This window comes from Ailuropoda melanoleuca, chromosome 2 (assembly GCF_002007445.2).
Source record: "Ailuropoda melanoleuca isolate Jingjing chromosome 2, ASM200744v2, whole genome shotgun sequence".
NCBI classification, from domain to species: domain Eukaryota; kingdom Metazoa; phylum Chordata; class Mammalia; order Carnivora; family Ursidae; genus Ailuropoda; species Ailuropoda melanoleuca.
Genome location: NC_048219.1, coordinates 145416638 through 145435281, shown reverse-complemented (window position 1 = coordinate 145435281; position 18644 = coordinate 145416638). Strand labels below are relative to the sequence as shown.

The following is an 18644-nucleotide window of genomic DNA, read 5'->3' as shown; positions in this document are numbered from 1 at the left end:
GAAGTTAGTGTACATCTGCTTAACAACAGACAGGAGAGAAGCTGCTTAGATTCATATTCACATACTCATTTTCAGGCAATTCCAAGTAGGAAAGGCTCTCTTCTTGAACAAAAAAAAAAAAAAAAAAAAAAAAAAAAAAAAAAAAAAAAAAAAAAAAAAAAAAAAAAAGAAAAGAAAAGAAAGAAAGAAAGAAAGAAAGAAAAAGAAAGAATGTTACCACTACCTATCAGAATGGCTAAAATCCAAAACACTGACAACACCAAGTGCCGCCAAGGAAGGGGAGCCGCAGGAATTCTCATTCACTGCTGGTGGGAGTGCAGAGTGGTACAGGCACTCTGGAAGATGGTTTCTTGCAAAACTAACCATACCCTTACCATACAGTCCAGCAATCATGATCCTTGGTGTTTACTCAAAGGAGCTGAAAACTTATATCCACACAAAAACCTGCACATGGATGTTTTTAAGGCAGCATTATTCATCACTGCCAAAACTTAGAAGCAACCAAGACGTCCTTTGGTAGGTGAATGGATAAATAAACGGTGGTACATCCAGACAACAAGAAATATTATTCAGCAGTAAAAAGAAATGAGCTATCAAGCCATAAAAAAGACATGAAAGAAACTTAAATTCATATTATTACGTCAAAGAACCCAATCTGAAAAGGCTAAATATTATATGATTCCAACTATATGACATTTTGTAAAAGGCAAATTATGGGGACAGTAAAAAGATCAATGGCTGCCAGGGGCTTAGGGGATGGAGGGATGAATACATGGAGCACAAGAGATTTTTAGGGTGAAATTATTCTGTACGATATTATAATGGTGGATACATGTCTTTATATATTTGTCAAAAGCCATAGAAATTACAACACCAAGAGTGAATTCTAATGTAAACCACAGGCTCTGATTGATAATGATATGTCAATATTGGTTCATTGACTGTGATAAATGTACCATTCTGGTAGGAGATGTTAATGGTGAGAGAGGCTGGAAGTGGCAGGGGAGGGAGTATATGGGAATTCTCTATACTTTCTGTTGAATTTTGCTCAACTTTTGTGAATCCAAAAATCTAAAAAAATAAAGCCATAAATAAACAAACGAATGGATGAATAAATAAGAGAAAATGGCAACTCCAACCTGTAAACACTTGAAGAAAGGAGCGGATCTGATGGGTAAGTTTCTCAGCTAGGGCCCTGAGCAGATTTCTGGGGCTCCTTTTGACAATGAAATATTTTATATTTTTACATGGATATATAGCCATATTTAGAACTGGTATAGTGGTTCCAATGAGCTTGTACCCAGCCCTAGGAGTTGGGCTTCCAACCCAGGAGCCAGCTGAAGTCCACATTAAGGGAGCTGGTGCGGTCCAGAGCTCTCAGTGTTCCATGACCAGGAAAGACTGTGTTGAAGAGTAAGAATGCTTGACCAGGCACAGTAACATGGCTGTGATATATTAAGTGAAAAAAAGTACTTTGCAGGGAGCATACGTGGTCCCAATTTTATTTGATCTTAGACAAAAGACATACCAATTGTTAACAGCAGATGTCTCAGGATGACAAGCTAATGGTGTGACTTTTATGTTCTGCTTTATGAGCCTCTATGTTCTAAATTTTCTACAATGTAGAGATGTAGAGATGTATTATTTTTTAATCAAAGGCACAAGAGAGAAAATATGAGAATGATCGTTCAACAGCAGAGTTCCCAATGAAGGTTTAGGTTTATCAAGATGAAAAATGACCAGCAGGTAAACCTCCCTAACATCTGATTCAGAGCAAATTTCTGAAGAAGGATTGAGGTGCCCTTGGGTTAAAATAAAAACTGTGCACATGAGAACATAAACCCATATATGTTGTTTTTAAGTCAACAACATGGGCCATAGCAGTAACGATCTGCCCAATTCTTGTCCACTCCCAGGAGAAGAGAATCAAAAGAACACAAAGTATTTGAACATGGCAGGTTTTCCCATCAAGGTTCAACCTCTTCATACATGGAAAGGAAAGGCTCTCTCCAAAGCTGAAAGGGCAAGAATGGTAGTGTCTGCAGCCCTAAAACAGATACAAATAAGACAACTGCAATTGTGGGCCGAGAGTTTAAATCTTAATAGGTTCAGAGTAAGGAGGTAGGGGGAGGAGACAGAAATTAAATAAACCTGAACCACAGCCAGGAATCAAAACCCAACACCTTCCACTTGATGTGATGGCTCTTCCAGGAGCCTGTTAACACTTCGTAACTTAACTGACACCCACAAAAGAAACCATTCCACAGGGGGAACACATAACAGTCCACACACCCAGAAGTGATCACAGTCTCTGGAGCAGAACAGACAATTTTTCTCAGAAAGGCTCAGCAGTGAAGAAGAAAAAGAATATGGGGACATTTTTAAATGTCCCTCAACTCCTGAATGTGATTTGTTCATTCAAATCCTGGGAATGCACATTTTTGTATTTCAGTGAAGGGCTCTTGTTTGACATGTGAGACAGTGGATTTCCAAATCCCGTCTGGGGGGCTAGATGGGAACTTGAGGATGGGCTGTGAGTTCCTCCCTCTAACATGAGAAACAGCCTGAGTCAAGGGTCACTGTGGTGGTCAGGGGCTTAGCTGAAGGTCAGATCTACAAAGTCAAGCAAGTGTCATTCCCATCCTGGGCCTTATAAAAAATTAGAGCTGAAAAATTCTCAGAAATCCTATAATTGACATGTATCTCATTAGGGGTTAGGGAAGTAGGGTTAGGATTAAGTATGTGTTATTAAACATTAAATGGCCTTTCTAGATTTTTATGATGTATGAATAACATTGACATTCACATCTCCTTTATCCTTCATAACAAAGCGATATGATAAGTAATACTGTCACCACCATTTTATTTGAAGAAACTGAGCCTCAGGGAAAATGCCCTGCCCAAGGGGGTAAGCTAGTAAGTGACAAAGCTGGGATTTGAACCCAGATCTTCTCACTCAGCACTCAGTCCACATTGCCTACCCTAGGGCAGCTGGCAGAGTACTACAAAGGAACTTCCAAGCAGGACTTAGAATGGGAGGCTGGATAGTCAGAGAGTCTTTCCAGGACAGAGATCATGTCCTGTTTGCCTTTGTCTCAGGGGCTCGTGTATGGAAGACTCCACATATGGTGAATGATGGAGGAAGAGGAGCCAGGAAGACTTAAGGAACCCAGTGGGGCTCAGTGCTAGCTCACAGACTGATGGCTTTGAGTGAATCAATGTCTCATGATGGGCTCTATCAGAAGGTAAAGCAACGAAACTTCTAAGAAGAGCACACTTGGTATAGTGACTGCAGCTCTGGGCATATGTAAACCTCCCTGCCTGACTTTTGGGAACTTTCAGAAACACTTTGGGCCACTTCTAAGGTCTAATCTTTCAGACACTGAAGATTGAAGCAGGTGACATTTAAATTATTTTTGTGTTTAAAGATTATTTTTGTGCTTAAAGATACCTGTTTTTGAACTTATCAATCTAGAGTGGGTCTTCCTAAAGCGGTAAATATATAGAGATTTACATCACGATGGTTAATAGTTATATTGTTCTCCACAATGTACGAGAACACAATTTATTTAACTGACACTCTAGGGGCACCTGGGTGGCTCAGTTGGTTAAGTGTCTGCCTTCGGCTCAGGTCATGATCTCGGGGTCCTAGGATAGAGCCCCACATCAGGCTCCCTGCTCAGCAGGGAGTCTGTTCTCCCTCTCCCTTTGCCCGTCCCCCAGCTTGTGCTCTCTCTCTCTTAAATAAATACATAAAATATTTAAAAAAATAACTGACACTCTATTGATGGTCATGTATGTTACTTCCCATTTTTTTGCTACTATAACCACGCTGCTGTGAATATCCTTGCAAAGATAGTTTCTGAACTTAATAAAGAGGAGGTGACTTTCAGCGTGGGGAGGAAAATTAGGACAGGCTTCATGGCACATATGAAATTTGAGCTGAACTTGGTGATCAGGTAGAGATTATGAGGTAAGGATGGGGGAAGGCAATCCAAGTAGATGACTGACCTACAGCAAAGGCAGACAGCTGGGAAAGCATGAGATATGCATGGGGAAAGACAGCAACTGTATAATGAGATTAGCTCACAGAAGGAGATGAAACAGAGGAGCTGGAAATAAGATTCCCAAGTAGGTCTGGACAAGACCAAGGAGGGCTCTGACTGCCAGAGAAAGGGGTCTATCATTGTAGATCAACAAGATGGTTTCATGCTGACTCATTCTTGTTAGAGATATCCTTCCAGGCCTTACTACTCAATGTGTAACTCAAAGTCAATTCTCCTGTTTTTGTTTTTGTTTTTTTTTAAAGATTTTATTTATTTATGCAACAGAGATAGAGACAGCCAGCGAGAGAGGGGAACACAAGCAGGGGGAGTGGGAGAGGAAGAAGCAGGCTCATAGCGGAGGAGCCTGATGTGGGGCTCGATCCTGTAACGCCGGGATCACGCCCTGAGCCAAAGGCATACGCTTAATCGCCATGCCACCCAGGTGCCCCAAAGTCAATTTTCCTGTAAATGGTAATAAAGAAAAAAGAATGCCCTTGATTCCAGATTGGAAGATTAGAAAAGAAAATTCACAGACTCAGAAGTTCTGTGAGATATGCATGAAATCACTTGGTATGGATTTGTTATACAGTAACTGTTCAATAAAAGGTAATTATTAGCATGCATAACCACAACAAGAGGTCATTTTCAAATTTCCAGGATTCTGCAGTTAGAAACAGCTTTTTTTCACACTGACTTCGCTCTCTCTGCATTTGGGTTTTTAGTTTCCAATAATGTTGCATGGGGAGAAGGCAAGCTTGCTTTAAGGAGAGAGAAGGAGAGACCCCACACACCCAGGAGGCTACTGGAGCTAGTCTTCAGATTGCTTTATCTCTTTAGTATTCAAATCTTCACTAGCTGATCGTCAAATTCACTGCAGCCCTAAACTGGCCTATGATATTTTTCCTGTGTTTGGAGTTTATATTAGAAATTAAGATTTACTGCATTTGCAGACCATTTTTAGCCTCTTTATGAAAAAAGTGGAGGCAATAGAGACCCACTTGTCCAATGTGTCATTTTAAACATGGTGGGCAAGCAGAGGGTGGCAGCTTTATTTATCACCACACGCTCGCTGGAGTGCTGGTAAATGGAATTGCTTGCTCTGCCAAGCACACAGGGAATAAGCACAGCAGTGAGGCTGGGTTTTTACAGCAGCTCTGTGATCTTGAATTATGAAAGGATTAAACAAGGTTTGAGAGAAGGGAGGCTCTGTTGTTTTTCTTCCTCCTTTTGTGAAGATTTGAGAGTGAGGAAAAGCCTAGAATAAAGACAATAAAAAAAAGTCTACCATATGATGTTCATTGGAAAATGGGTTGGGAGATTTCTGATTTATTTTCTCTGTTTATTTGCCAAGTCAGAAATCATGATGCAAATAATGACTTCTCTCTGTGGAGTGAGGAATTCATTAGTGTTAGACCTAAAGTCTTGCTGGGTCCCTGAAGCACTTGCTTTCCCCGCCAACCTTAGGGCCACACAATATTCCATTCCATGAATTTAAGAGTTGAACCCCATGTCTGTTTAATGACATTACTGATAAGTGAACTGTATTTTTTTTTGGAGAAGCTTATCTTTTCTCTTTGCTGCTAAACTGTATCAAATCCAACTGTCCTGCAAGCATTTGGATATTTTCTTCATTAAAGACGCTACAGATATCACCAGTACCATTTCTATCTAGACCAATCCCTTACTTCTCTCTGCCTGCCTACCCCCCCAACGACCCCCCCCCCCCCCGGTCTCTGCTCATCCCATCCTCCTGGAGTGCCATGTGAGGCATGTGCCTGACAGAAGCCATCTTCCTGGGAACCTTATTCAAAGGCCTCAGTGTAATGGGAGGTTCTCCCTGCAGATCCAACCTTAGCTTACTTCTCCATCCTCCTTGGCAGCCACCAAATTCCTTGAACAAGTCAAACTGTCTCTCATATCTGGGCCTTTGCAAAGACTGGTCCCTTGGGAAGAAATACTCATCTGTTAAGGTCAGCAAGGAGTGTAATAACAAAATACCACAGACTAGACAGCTAAACAGCAGATATTTCCCTTGGGAAGAAATACTCATCTGTTAAGGTCAGCAAGGAGTGTAATAACAAAATACCACAGACTAGACAGCTTAAACAGCAGATATTTCAAAGTTCTGGAGACTGGAAGTCCAAGATCAGGGTCCCAGCAGGGTCAAATTCTGATAAGGACACTTTTCTTGGCTTACAGATGGCTGCCTTCTCACTGTGTTCTCATGAGGTGGAGAGAAATCTCTCTTCTTCTTATAAGGTAACGAATCCCACCAAGAGGGCCCCACCCGAATGACCTCAACCAACTCTACCTCCAAAGTCCCCATCTCCAAATAGATCACATTGGGAGTTAGAGCTTCAACTTATTAATTTTGTGGGGATATGAAACATTCGGTTCATAACACCATCCCTCCAACAAATAGGCTTTGCTCAGGATTTAACTTAAATGCTATCTCTGCTGCTCATGTTTCCTGAAATGCCCAAGGCTATATTCTCTTGTAGCATCCTGTGTTTATAATGGTACTTAACACACTGTATTGCAACTGCTGATATATCTATGTCTTCTGCCAGGCTGAATTCCTTGAGGGCAGGAACTATTATTCACTGATGGATGCCTACTACTCAACATAATATCAGGTATATAGTAAGTATTTAAATGCCTATTGCCTGACTGCATTAGTCAGGATCATGCTAGTTGTTACAACAACAACAACAACATTTAAGACAAAGAAATATATTTCTCATACACCTAACAGTCCAGTGCAGTTGCTTAGCAAGCCGCCTTCCATGGGGTGATTCAGGAACTCAGGCTCTTACTTTGTGGCTCCACCATCTCCTAGGACTGTACTGTCCTATTTCAGTCAGCAGATGGGAAAGAAAGGATGGAAACAACACATCTCTTGCCTAATCACTTCTGCCTGGAAGTGACATGCTTCGCCTCCAATCACATCCCATCGGTAAGAAGTAGGTACAACCACATACAAGGCCTGAGAAGGCAGAGGGAGCAGGCTGATAAATATGATCCCCGATAGGCAGCTGCTTCCAACCACTGCTTATCATGGAATGAATGAATCAACGAACAAATGAATGAATGAAAACAAAGATACAGTACAGTGGAAAGAATCCAGGAATGTTGGGACCAAGAAGCAAACCATAGGAAATCACCCAACACCCTGATTTTTTTTAAAGATTTTATTTATTTATTTGAGAGAGAGAGAGAGCACGAGAGGGGCGAGGGTCCCAGGGAGAAGCAGACTCCCTGCTGAGCAGGGAGCCCGATGCAGGACTCGATCCTGGGACTCCGGGATCATGACCCGAGCTGAAGGCAGTCACTTATCCAACTGAGCCACTCAGGAGCTCCACCAAAACCCTGATTTTATAGGAGGAGCAAGAGGTCCACAGTAAATGACTGGCCCTAACCAGTTTAGTGGAAGGCCTGGGGTTTTAATTCATGTGACCTTGGTTCTTGCCCTAGTTTATTGAATGGAAAAGCCCTCCTCACCACCTCTCTGAACCTCAGCTTTGTCATCTGTAAAACAGTATTGTACTAAATGCTCCCTAAGATCCCAGCCCAAAAAGGGGGCCACAACGAAGACCTTGAAGGTTTATCCTGAGAATGGTACAGTGATCCCTGGGATCACACTTGGCAACCAAGAAATGAAAATCTGATCTGTTGATCAGCTGTTTTATCTGCATATCCTAAATCAACCTGCAATGAAATGAACTATACTGTGAAGGTATTTAGAATCAGGGAGACAGAACACTATCCACATACTTTATTCATCCATAATTAGCCTGGGTTTGCACCTGAAGTCAGTGAGCATGGCCTGAACGCCTGTGCGATTCCTCCGGCCGACTTCAGACCATCACACAACAAGAACGAGAGCGAGACTGTATCTCAGTTATTTCAGATGGGAATTTGACAGCTGATGGTATTCTGATTCTTTTTTTTCCCCTAAGATTTTTTCATTTATTTATTTATTTATTTATTTATTTATTTATTTATTTGAGAGAGACTGAGCTTGTACACGAGCCAGGGGAGGAGCAGAGGGAGAGGGACAAGCAGACTGCGCTGAGTGCAGAGCCTGATGTGGGGCTCCAGCTCATGACCCTGAGACTGTGACCCGAAGAGACCATTACTTGAGTCACAATCAAGAGCCGTATGTCCAACTGAGTCACCCAGGCACCCCTGATGGTATTCTGATTCTTAACAGCAATCCTGTTCCTCCTTTCTAACCACGCATTTCATGCTATTCAGATGTGCTCTAAATCTCAAATTTTAAAACACCTAGGTAGAAAAGAAAAAAGAGGACTGAAAAGCATGCTACCTTCATTAGGAGTTTATTTTAGGAAATAAAAATAATAAACTTGAATGACATAAGATTTCAAAACGAACTTCAAATGGGGATAAATGAACTTAACTGGTCATTTTTGAGGAGTTACTATGAAACTTCAAATGTTCCTTACTATGAAACTTCAAATGTTCCTTCCCCAAGACTTTCTTTTAATTACAATAACTTTCTAGACTCTCATTTAGCTAAATGACTTAGGCTTAAATCCTCAAAGTGCAAATCAGTAAGAAAGTGCCCTAGAACTCTTACAAGTTTTATTTTTGTTTAGACCATTACATTGCCTCAGGAGAAAATGAAAGGGTCCCCGATGTTCCGAAAGCTATGTATTCCCATGTACATGACTCAATAAACATGATCACAGCCTCCTTTACATCTCCCAAACTCCAGGTCCTCTCACAGAAATCCTGTTCTGACTTATGTACCTTACCTCCTTGTCCTATTCCTCCCCCCGCCCCCCATATATCTCTTGGGAAGAATATCACTTCCTGAGGTTGGAAAAGGGTAGCATAGAAATGATGCTGCTTTGAAAGTTACTGGCAAAGCACTTCCCAGGTTCAACCTGGTGAGGGATGCCTCCCCACACTCCTCCAGCACCACCACTGCCATTTCACACAATGTACCTTCCACCCCAAACCTGGAGCACTGATCTATAAAGAAGAAAGGGAAAAGCAAGCTGTCTAAAGAATCTTAATTCTTCTCATGGAAGAAAGCAACATGTTACTGTGGCTTTTGACCTCCAGGGGTTGGATTAGATGATTTTCCACATGGTTTTATTGAACATTCACCTCACAGATCCCCCAACAATTAATTGCCATAAAAATAGCTAACATATGTGGCAGGTTTTAAAAATGTCCATCCGCCAAATGGATTTGCTTCTCATGTGGCTGCCCAGAGCTGGCAGCTTTTCCTCCACACACCTCACTAGGGTTCTAAGCAATAGGGTTAGAGAGTCACTCTGAGAGGCTGTAATGAATGTGGCTCTCAGGAGGCAAGAGACAGACTCTTTGCTTCTACCACCCTGAGAGACATGTCTTGGTTGCCATTTTTCTTTTTCTATACTGGTGGGAGTTTTGTTTGCTTGTGTTTCTTCTTTGGGAAGTGAGTTTTTAAAGAACATTCTCTGTAGGCCATCAAAAGTTTGTATAGTCCTTGATTCCATGAACACAGAATGACCTAACAGGGCACATGGCCGCTATCTCAGTGGGCTAGTCCATCATATTCTCCCAAGTGTTCTCATTTGCATGCCACCAACATTACAGACCTGTTAGAAACAGAGGGAAAGTGGAGTTCCTGGGTAGCTCAATCATTTAAGTGTTAGACTCTTGATTTTGGCTCAGGTCATGATCTCGGGGTCCTGAGATCAAGCTCTGTGTTGAGCCCCGTGACGAGGCTCACGTTGGGCTCCACACTAAGTGGGGAGTCTGCTGGAGATTCTCTCCCTCCCTCTCCCTTTGCCCCTTCCCCAGCTCTCTTTCTCTCTATATATAAATAAATTAAAAAAAAAACAGAGGGAAAGAAATCTATCATAATGTACTAGAGGCGATGCAATAATTTCCTTGGTAGGAAGTCATTGTCTTTACATACCATTAGTGAGTAACAACAATACTAAAAAAAAACATATATAGTTGCACTTCTCTTTACATAACAGATGTTACTTCTCAAAATGAGGCTGCCTTCTGAGAAATCCTTCAAGGTCTGGTTAATTAATGTCTCCTCCACAGATCCAATAACCAGGTGTGATTTCTCCCTTGACCTCTCTTCTGTCACTTGTCATAGTTTCCCCTAGCTATTACTGGGTGATCCAAAAGGCAGCCTCATAGAAGTCTGAGAACCAGCCTGTTAACAGCAGTCCCCCATCCTTCTTCAGTAGTAGTGCCCCCTTCAGCTGCCTATAACCCAGCTTGAAGAGGACACTGCCCATCAGAGGAATACCATTATCTGTCCCTAGGTACCAGCAAGATTTCCCAAACTCCAGGTACCAGAAAAAAGCTGGGGAAGGTCAAGCAAGCCCTCCTCCTATCCATTTACCTCAGACCCTATAATTATCACCTGGCTCAGGAGTCTCCAACCAGGCCCAGTGAAGTCCCTCTTGGGCAGCTCTATCAGCTTCTGATCTCAAAATTAATCCAAAGGACCACTGAGGGTCCTTTCTTTATCCTCCTGGTCCAACTAGCATTTTTGGTCCCCTCTTCTCTCCCCTTTAGTAACAGCAGAAGAGAGAGGAACATTGTTTCAGGAGCTAGTAGCAGAATTCATCTGGTGGAGACTTGTATTTTTGTGTACCAAAACGTTTGGATAAGCTCCCTTGGCTGTAGCAAAATGGTCCATAGGAAATAGGCTGAATGAGACAAGAAGGTTTATAAAGTGAGAACTTCTGAGTCTCTGGGAGCAGTGCTGGAGGAAGAGGGGGGCCTGGGAAAGGGGATAAGCTAGGAGAGATGAGAAGAGATGATGGGAAGGGATGCAGGGAGTCTGTGACTCAAGAGAAGAGGAAGTGAGAAATCTCTAGTGAAGGATATGACAGATGGACTTTTTAGACGAGGGATAGCTAATCTCAGTACAAAGCTGTTTATTCTTCCATGGACACCAGTTTGATATTAAAAGGAGCTGAATTAGGGGCGCCTGGGTGGCTCAGTCTGTTAAGCAGTGACTCTGGGTTTTGGCTCAGATTATGATCTCAGGGTTGTGAGATCGAGCCCTGTGACAGGTTCTGTGCTCAGCATGAAGTCTGCTTGAGATTCTCTCCCTCTGCCCCCTCCTGCTCTCTCTCAAATAAATTTAAAAAATCTCTAAAAGGAGCTGAATTAAATTCATTCAATGAAATAAACTATAGGTTTAAAAATGATGAAGATCATTATTAATGCATGAAGTTAATTTTAATTAGTTCAATATATCAAAATATGTCACTTATATAGGCACCCAAATAAACTGAAGTTCTTTTTTATACACAGCTACATATTGTACCTTGGATAAGAGATAGGGTTTTACTGTTTCTCTTTAACACAATTATTCTCACATACATCCCCCTCCCCAATGTTAGTCCTACTTAGTACCTAATGGGAGTGGTATTTGGGAGACGGTAAAGAAAATGAGTGTCTTCCATATCTGTATTGCTGTTAAGAAATAAAGAAAGGTTATATGTCCCAAATACACATCTCCTTATACTAGATGTCCTGCAGTTTTATTTGCAAAAGCTGGCAAACCTGGAGTAGGGGGATGCTGGAATATGCTAGTAGTAAAAAACATTTTAAATGTCATAGAAGAGTATGAATTCGGTACAGTGAATGTCTGGGTTAAATAATAATTTACAGTTTCAAAGGTACTATATTTAGAATCAGGCTCAAAGAAAGCTCTTCACTAAGAAACACATAAGTTGATTATACCCTTACAACATCAACACCAGCTATGAGACCTTTAAGGAGGTCCTAACGCCATTTTCTTACTGATTGTCTAGAAAAAACTGGCTATTCTATCTTTAAAGTTGCTAGTTAGACCCCCAAACTTATGGAGAAACTAATTACTAGAGAGGCAAGTGAATAGCCTCCCTTTTGACTCCCTCCCTATAGGATAAACAGAATGAAATGTAGCCTAGGGACCCCAACCTAACAAAGACTGCAATTCTCAAGTAGGCCAGCTTAGTCATCAAATATTCAAGTTAGGAGCCCTTTCCCCACTCTCCAACTACCTGGCTTTCTAAGGCAACAATAATCATGCTCTTAAAATGCCCAAATTTTGTTTTAAAAAAGATCTAAGCCATCCACAGAAGCAGAGTGAAAGAATAGGAAAGACTTTTCAATTTTTTTTTAAAAAAAGGTTATTACAAAGGTGCTTAATAAAATACAAGGTAAATGTACTTAAAGTTATAGCTTAAAGTGAAATGTGGGGAACCTGTTTCATTTTTATTAAAGCTGAAATTTATTGCTTTGGTTTATTAGTTTATGTTCTCAGAACTTAATTTAGTCTCTAGATGATTTGCCCAAAGGAAAGCAGATGGGTCAGCTGTGTGTTGGACTATACCAGCCAAGGGGCTGTGATATAGGTATTAAATAACTTTTGGCCTACATCAGCAACTCCCAAAGAAACAAAAAACATTCCAAAAAATCTTTCCAACTTACTCCCAACTCCATCAGGATGAACTTTTTATAAACATCCCTTGTGCTTTTTTTACCTTTGCATTGAATTCTACCTCTTTCTCTCTCTCATATTTGCAAGCTTAAATCCTACCCATCCTTTAAGGCTCCTCTATGGCATCACTCCACTTTTCCAGCTGTCAGCTCTAAGGGGGGATTTTGAATATCTGTGGGGATGTTCTTCTGGTATTGTCATGGCCTAGCACTTATATACATTAAACTACCTAATATTCCATAGAAATCATTTTCCTTTTATTTCTTCTTCATCTTATAGTAAGGCATTATGTTGATAGTGTGGATTTAAAAACTAGGTATATAAGGAAAAGTAAAGGGCCAAGAGTAGCCAGGACACTTCACTTCTATTTTTTTTTTAAGATTTTATTTATTTGAGAGAGAGGACATACGCACATGAGTGGGGGAGGGGCAGAGGGAGAGGGAGAAACAGACTCCCCGCTAAGCATGGAGCCCAATGTGGGGCTTGATCCCAGGACCCTGAGATCATAACCTGAGCCGAAGAAAGACACCTAACCAACTGAACCACCCAGGTGCCCCGACACTTCACTTCTGAAAAATGAAAGTACAGAGAGGGTATTACCCAATCACATCTGGATTAATAATGGAACTACTACAGAAATTAAGACAATGTTGTATTGGTCCCAAACTCAATAAATTGACAATGGAATACAGTAGAGAGCTCCAAAACAGGCCTATATACATATGAAACTTTGTATGTTACAGAGAAGCCATGTCAAACTGAGGTAAACTGAGAGACTGTTCAATAAATGGAGCTAAGAAAAAAAGATTATCCATTTGAAAAAAAATTAGATTGAATCTCTACCTCACACCACACACAAAAATCAACTCCAGATGCATTAAAAATTTAAATGAAGAAACAAAACTTTAAAAAAGATATGTGAATATAATGTAGCCATGAAATAAAGGAATTTTAAAAACAAGATAAAAAAAGCAGTGAGTATAAAAGATTAATAAATTTGACTATATTAAACTTAAGTACTTTACCTTAAAGTAAATGAAAAGTAATAAACTGGAAGAAGAGGCTTGCAATTCACATAACTGATAAAGGATTCGTAAAGGAGTATACAAAGAATTCCTAAAAATCATAAGAAAAACACTAATAAGCTAATAGAAAAATTAGCAAATATAAGATTGGGCTTTTTACAAAAAAGAAACTATATATATGGCCAATAAATATAAATTTTGACAATATGAAGTATTAGAGAGAATGTGGATTTCTAGACTCTCTTATATGCTGCCATGGGAATGTAAATTAGACCAACTATTGTGGAAAACAGTTTGGCTTATGTACGAACATTAAACAACCAAATACTCTAATGACACAATAATCCCACTTCTAGGAATATATACGAAAAATGTCTTGGACATTACACCAAGGAGCACGTACAAAAAATGTCACAGCAGCACTTTTCAAAAGAGCAACTATTGAGACAGAACCTGAATGCCCACCAATAGGATAGTAAATGCGTAAACCATGGAATGTTCACACAATGGTATATAAGAGTAGTTGAAACCAGTGAACCACAGTGACCATGCAAAAATATGGATGAATCTCAGAATGAAAACATTACAAGAGACGATATATGTGAATCTTTTTGATAAAGTTAAAACAACTAAAATTAAAATATGTTCAAGAAACTCATGTAGATTCAATGAAACTGTATAAAAATGGAAGCCAGATGGGGTGCCGGGGTGGCTCTCAGTCAAACATCTGACTTCAGCTCAGGTCATGATCTCAGGGTCCTGGGATGGAGCCCCACATTGGGCTCTCTGCTCAGCAGGGAATCTGCTTCTTCCTTTCCCTCTGTGTGCATGCACGCTCTCTCTCAAATAAATAAATAAAATCTTAAAAAAAAAAAAAGAATAGCATCTTCTGACCACGGACTTCAAAGACCTTTCCCATCCAGTTTACTATTTTCATGGCTAAACTGCAGAAATGAGAACAAGCATAGGATATATCTGACTATGGAGGGCACCAGTCTTGGGAGAAAGAAGTGATACTACAAATCATTTCTTGCCTCTTAAAAATGTGGAAAAAATGCTCAAATTAAGTGATTTGGGTACCAGCCCCATCAGCGCATTCCACAGCACACTCCAACTGTGGGGAATAAATTTTTCAAGGGCAGTACCACAATTGTGTCTACTCTGCTAATTCCTCTTTCTAAACTATGTTTTGTGATCTGCCTAATAAATTAGTTTGGATAATAATACCATAAACCTCAAAATAGAAACTATTTGATCAAAAGCAATATATATGAAGAAGGAAATATATTACTATATAAAATATTAATAGAGCTGGAATTACCAGAGAAAAAAAGATTAAGTCACAGTGAGGTTAAATTTCTCACCATCTGAGCATAAATGTTCCCAAGTGTGGACTCAGCATACAATCTTTTCCAAAAGTCTTAAAAGATTGAAGAGATTCTCCTAAAGGTCAGTGAACTACATTACAAATTTGGCACTAATTTATTCTTTTCTTCCCTGTTTACGGGTGAGAGGTGAGAGGTGGTGGAAAGCAGGTCAGTTCTATCATCATCAATAGACACACAGGAACAAAAAAATCAAGGTGGACTCCAGAGGAATCAATCTGGCCATCCTGCAGAAAATGGCCCAGACTGGATGGGAAACAAATAATAATTTGGCAAATGGTTTTGCAGAAGGTCTTCCTTTATCAAGGAAAATGTTTAATCACAGCTGAGGTTGAAATACTCATAAATAAACAATGTTTACTAAAAAGAAGTGGTTATTCTTACAAGACAAATAAGACACAGTCATTTCCAATTAGCTTTATAAGAGAATGCCAAATAGAATATAGATGGAATTTAATCATGTCGTGTTTTGGCAGGGAGAAACATTAGCACATGAACCAAACATTTTAGCTCCTATACATTTTGCCTAAATGCAATTCTTCTGTACAGTCAACATGCCTCTCCTTATGCAGCAAAATCCACCCTGAGTTCAACTTCATTTTCTCAAAGCCTAAATCCTTTCAATAAGGCACTAAATCATTTTATCGCAACCACCAAATGCTTTCTTATTGCTCGGAATGGTACGATACACTTACTTTCTGATACATGTTCCAGCTTTCCAAGATTTTGTTGGAAACAAAATGATCCTTTATGACATTTTATAACATTCCACCCCATTTATTGCTTTCCAGAATTTCTATCATTAATTAATGGGCCTTCTTTCACTACTGTATCCCCCCAAACTAATGTATCCCCCAACTGCCTATCAGAGACTAAATAAAAGTCAGTCTATCACAGCAGCAGTGATGGTCATGCCAATTTCACAGTGTGATTTGTGCACTCATTTCATTTTGAAAATGACCCTGCCCTCCATCTGTCTAAACCGAATGTCCTGCTTTTTTCAAGCCAGGCCTCAGGAACAGTAGCACATGAAACAAGGGGAAAGACACAGAGCACCCTCCGTTCTGCCCCCATCAGCTGCCACACCCACAGACAGGTACCAACACAAAGAGGGGACCCCAACTGATGCCTGAAGGAATCAGGGAAATTTGGGGGAGAGCAGATAGTCCATTTTTCATCCATTTCCAAGAAGCCATTTGAAGGTGAATGCTTTCATGATCCAACTCTGAAACAGACTAAGAGATATAAAAGGAAATTCCCCTTTTCTATGTTCTATCATTTCACCTTGATTTAATAGCAAATTACCAAAGGTAACAGTTTAATACATAAGAATTTAAAATAAAGATTTTAAAATATTGAGCCTTTTGAATAAATTTTTTTTCAAGAGATAATTGTCAATCAGGCAGCCATAAAGGAGAAGACGCCTTATTTCCTGATTACTCAGCCACACTAGCTAGCATCCCTCAAACCATGTACCTCCTTTGGTTGAAGACCAGAAAAGGCTACAGCCAGAGACTGGGTTGGAAGAAGCTTTTGAGTAGGGTTATATAGTGGTTTTCCTCAGCTGCTTTCTCAGGGAATCCTGAGTGGTCCAGAGCCTCCCTCATTTCCTCTGAAATGGGTGCAGTTTCTCCTTTTGTCAGCATTCAAGCAGTGAAAGAGTCTTCGTCTGGTCCAATCTAGAAGAACACACAAGTTTGGCAAATTTCTCAGCAAGGGAAAAGAGTGCAAAAGTACATGAAGTCAGTTTTTTGATAGTATAGCATCCAGATGCCTTACTGAAATCTCTTTTTAGCTATAATAGGTGACTAGGAACTACACTGCCACCCACCAATCACTTCCTTACATCTGCTAACAGCTGCAACTCAGGCCAGAAGTACAAATTTTACTGCCAAACCAAGGTGGTTGCTTTAATGGGAAAAATAACAACCAAAAAAACAAGAGGCTAGTATTCCCTCAAAACTGGGCCCTTAGGTAGTACATACATCGAATTAATTCAACACTCTCTCTTTCCTAATAACTTAGCTTTTGGATATCATGGTTCAGCTGTTTTGTTTTGTTTGTCTCTCTAATAAGCAGAATATAGGGTGATTATTAAGCTTAGAGATAATCTATGTAAGCAGTCTAACAGAGTACCCTGCAACATGGTTGATATTGGCTCCAAAATGTATTTATAGAAAAGGCTTATAGGCTGCAATACTATTGAGGCAGATAAGGGATTTGCACTGAAGTCTTTAATTGTATAGCAAAAACATGCTTTTACCTGGACTATGTTTAGCTTGGATTGTATTGAGACCAATGGAAATCTGAAAGACTGTGGAAAACTATGAAAGAAAACCCCCTTACCCCAGAGGCACTACATATGACATTTATAAATTACACGTACATTTTTTTTTTCCTTTAGAGAGGGAGAGACACACACACAGAGCCAGAGAGAGAGAGACAGAGAGAGAGGAGGGGCAGAGGGAGAATCTTAAGTTGGCTCCATGTGCAGCGTGGAGCCTGACTTGTGGCTTGATCCCACAACCCCAAGATCATGACCTGAGCCAAAATCAGGAGCCAGATACTCAACCGACTGAGCCACCCAGGAGCCCCATAAATTATAGCTAATTTTATTATCTTAAGAACTGCTGCTACGTCACTGGGATAAGCCAGTTTTGTCTTCTGCTATCTTGTCTAACTTTGTCTCTAATTACCGACTGGAAAATTATATTAATCTCTCACAAATTTTACAGTCTCCACATCAGTCTAAACTATGGGTATGTTTTTTATTAGTGATCCATTATAATTTTACAGGGTAATTAGGTCCCTAGTTCTCCACTGTCCCATGAGGGACAATATTAAATTCAAAAGTATTTATACAAATATAGCCCTGAGGTAGTAACAAGGAATCTAGAGCATCTACTCCAAATACATGCCAAAGGAACAAAAGAAAACCCAGGATTGTGTGTGTGTGTGTGTGTGTGTGTGTGTGTGTGTGTGTCATAGCAAATTTCCAGAGATCTTCAAAGAATCCGATTTTCTTTTTATTTTAACTGAAAGAAAATCCAATTTTTATCAGTGATATCCAAAACATTAAAGCCTGACAAGTACAGGCTGAATCTCTCTCTCTCTCTCTCTCTCTCACACACACACACACACACACACACATACACACACACTAAGTAGGTTTGGAAAGTTAGAAGAGTAGAGTAACAGTGCTATCTCATCCCACCTCGGAAAAGACTAGGTCATAGATTTCTCCACCATCCCTATATCGTACTGAAATTTGGAGGATCCAGGCAGGGTGTTGCGCCAAATGTAAACGCTAAAGAAAGAAAAAGTCACTGAAACCTCACCTCCTGACGACTGTGCGTCCGCCTGGCGGAGACTACGCCTCCCAGCATGCAACGCGATCATGACCCCAACAGCTGCGCGATTGGACGGAAGCATGACGGGGAGTGGAGTTTCGGTCTCTGAACTACCTGGAGGAGTTTTCTTCTTGCTAACGCCGCTCACATTCTGGAGTCTTGATGTCACATTACTGACTCCTTTCTAACCTTAGTCTGGTCTTGCCTCTGCAAAATAACTTTGGGAGTACGCACAAAAAACACAAAAAGAAAAAAAACCGAAATAGTCTTCGTGTCTTCCGTTTCCGGCGGGCTTGTTGCCGTGGTAACCAGCACGCTCCACCACCAAGGTGGTTATGGCCGGGCTGAGCGGCGCGCAGATC

At 40.4% G+C, this 18644-nt stretch overlaps 1 long non-coding RNA gene across 2 annotated transcripts in view; it reads right to left on the bottom strand.

The window, feature by feature from the left end:
- Positions 1 to 18499, bottom strand: part of LOC117801103 — a 79893-nt gene extending 61394 nt beyond the window's left edge. For both annotated transcript variants that reach the window (XR_004623507.1, XR_004623506.1), the window contains exons 1-2: positions 18271 to 18499; positions 16409 to 16611 (exon numbers count right to left, since the gene is read on the bottom strand). This is a non-coding gene — a long non-coding RNA (uncharacterized LOC117801103). The remainder of the gene's footprint in view (positions 1 to 16408; positions 16612 to 18270) is intronic.
- Positions 18500 to 18644: the final 145 nt, after the last annotated feature.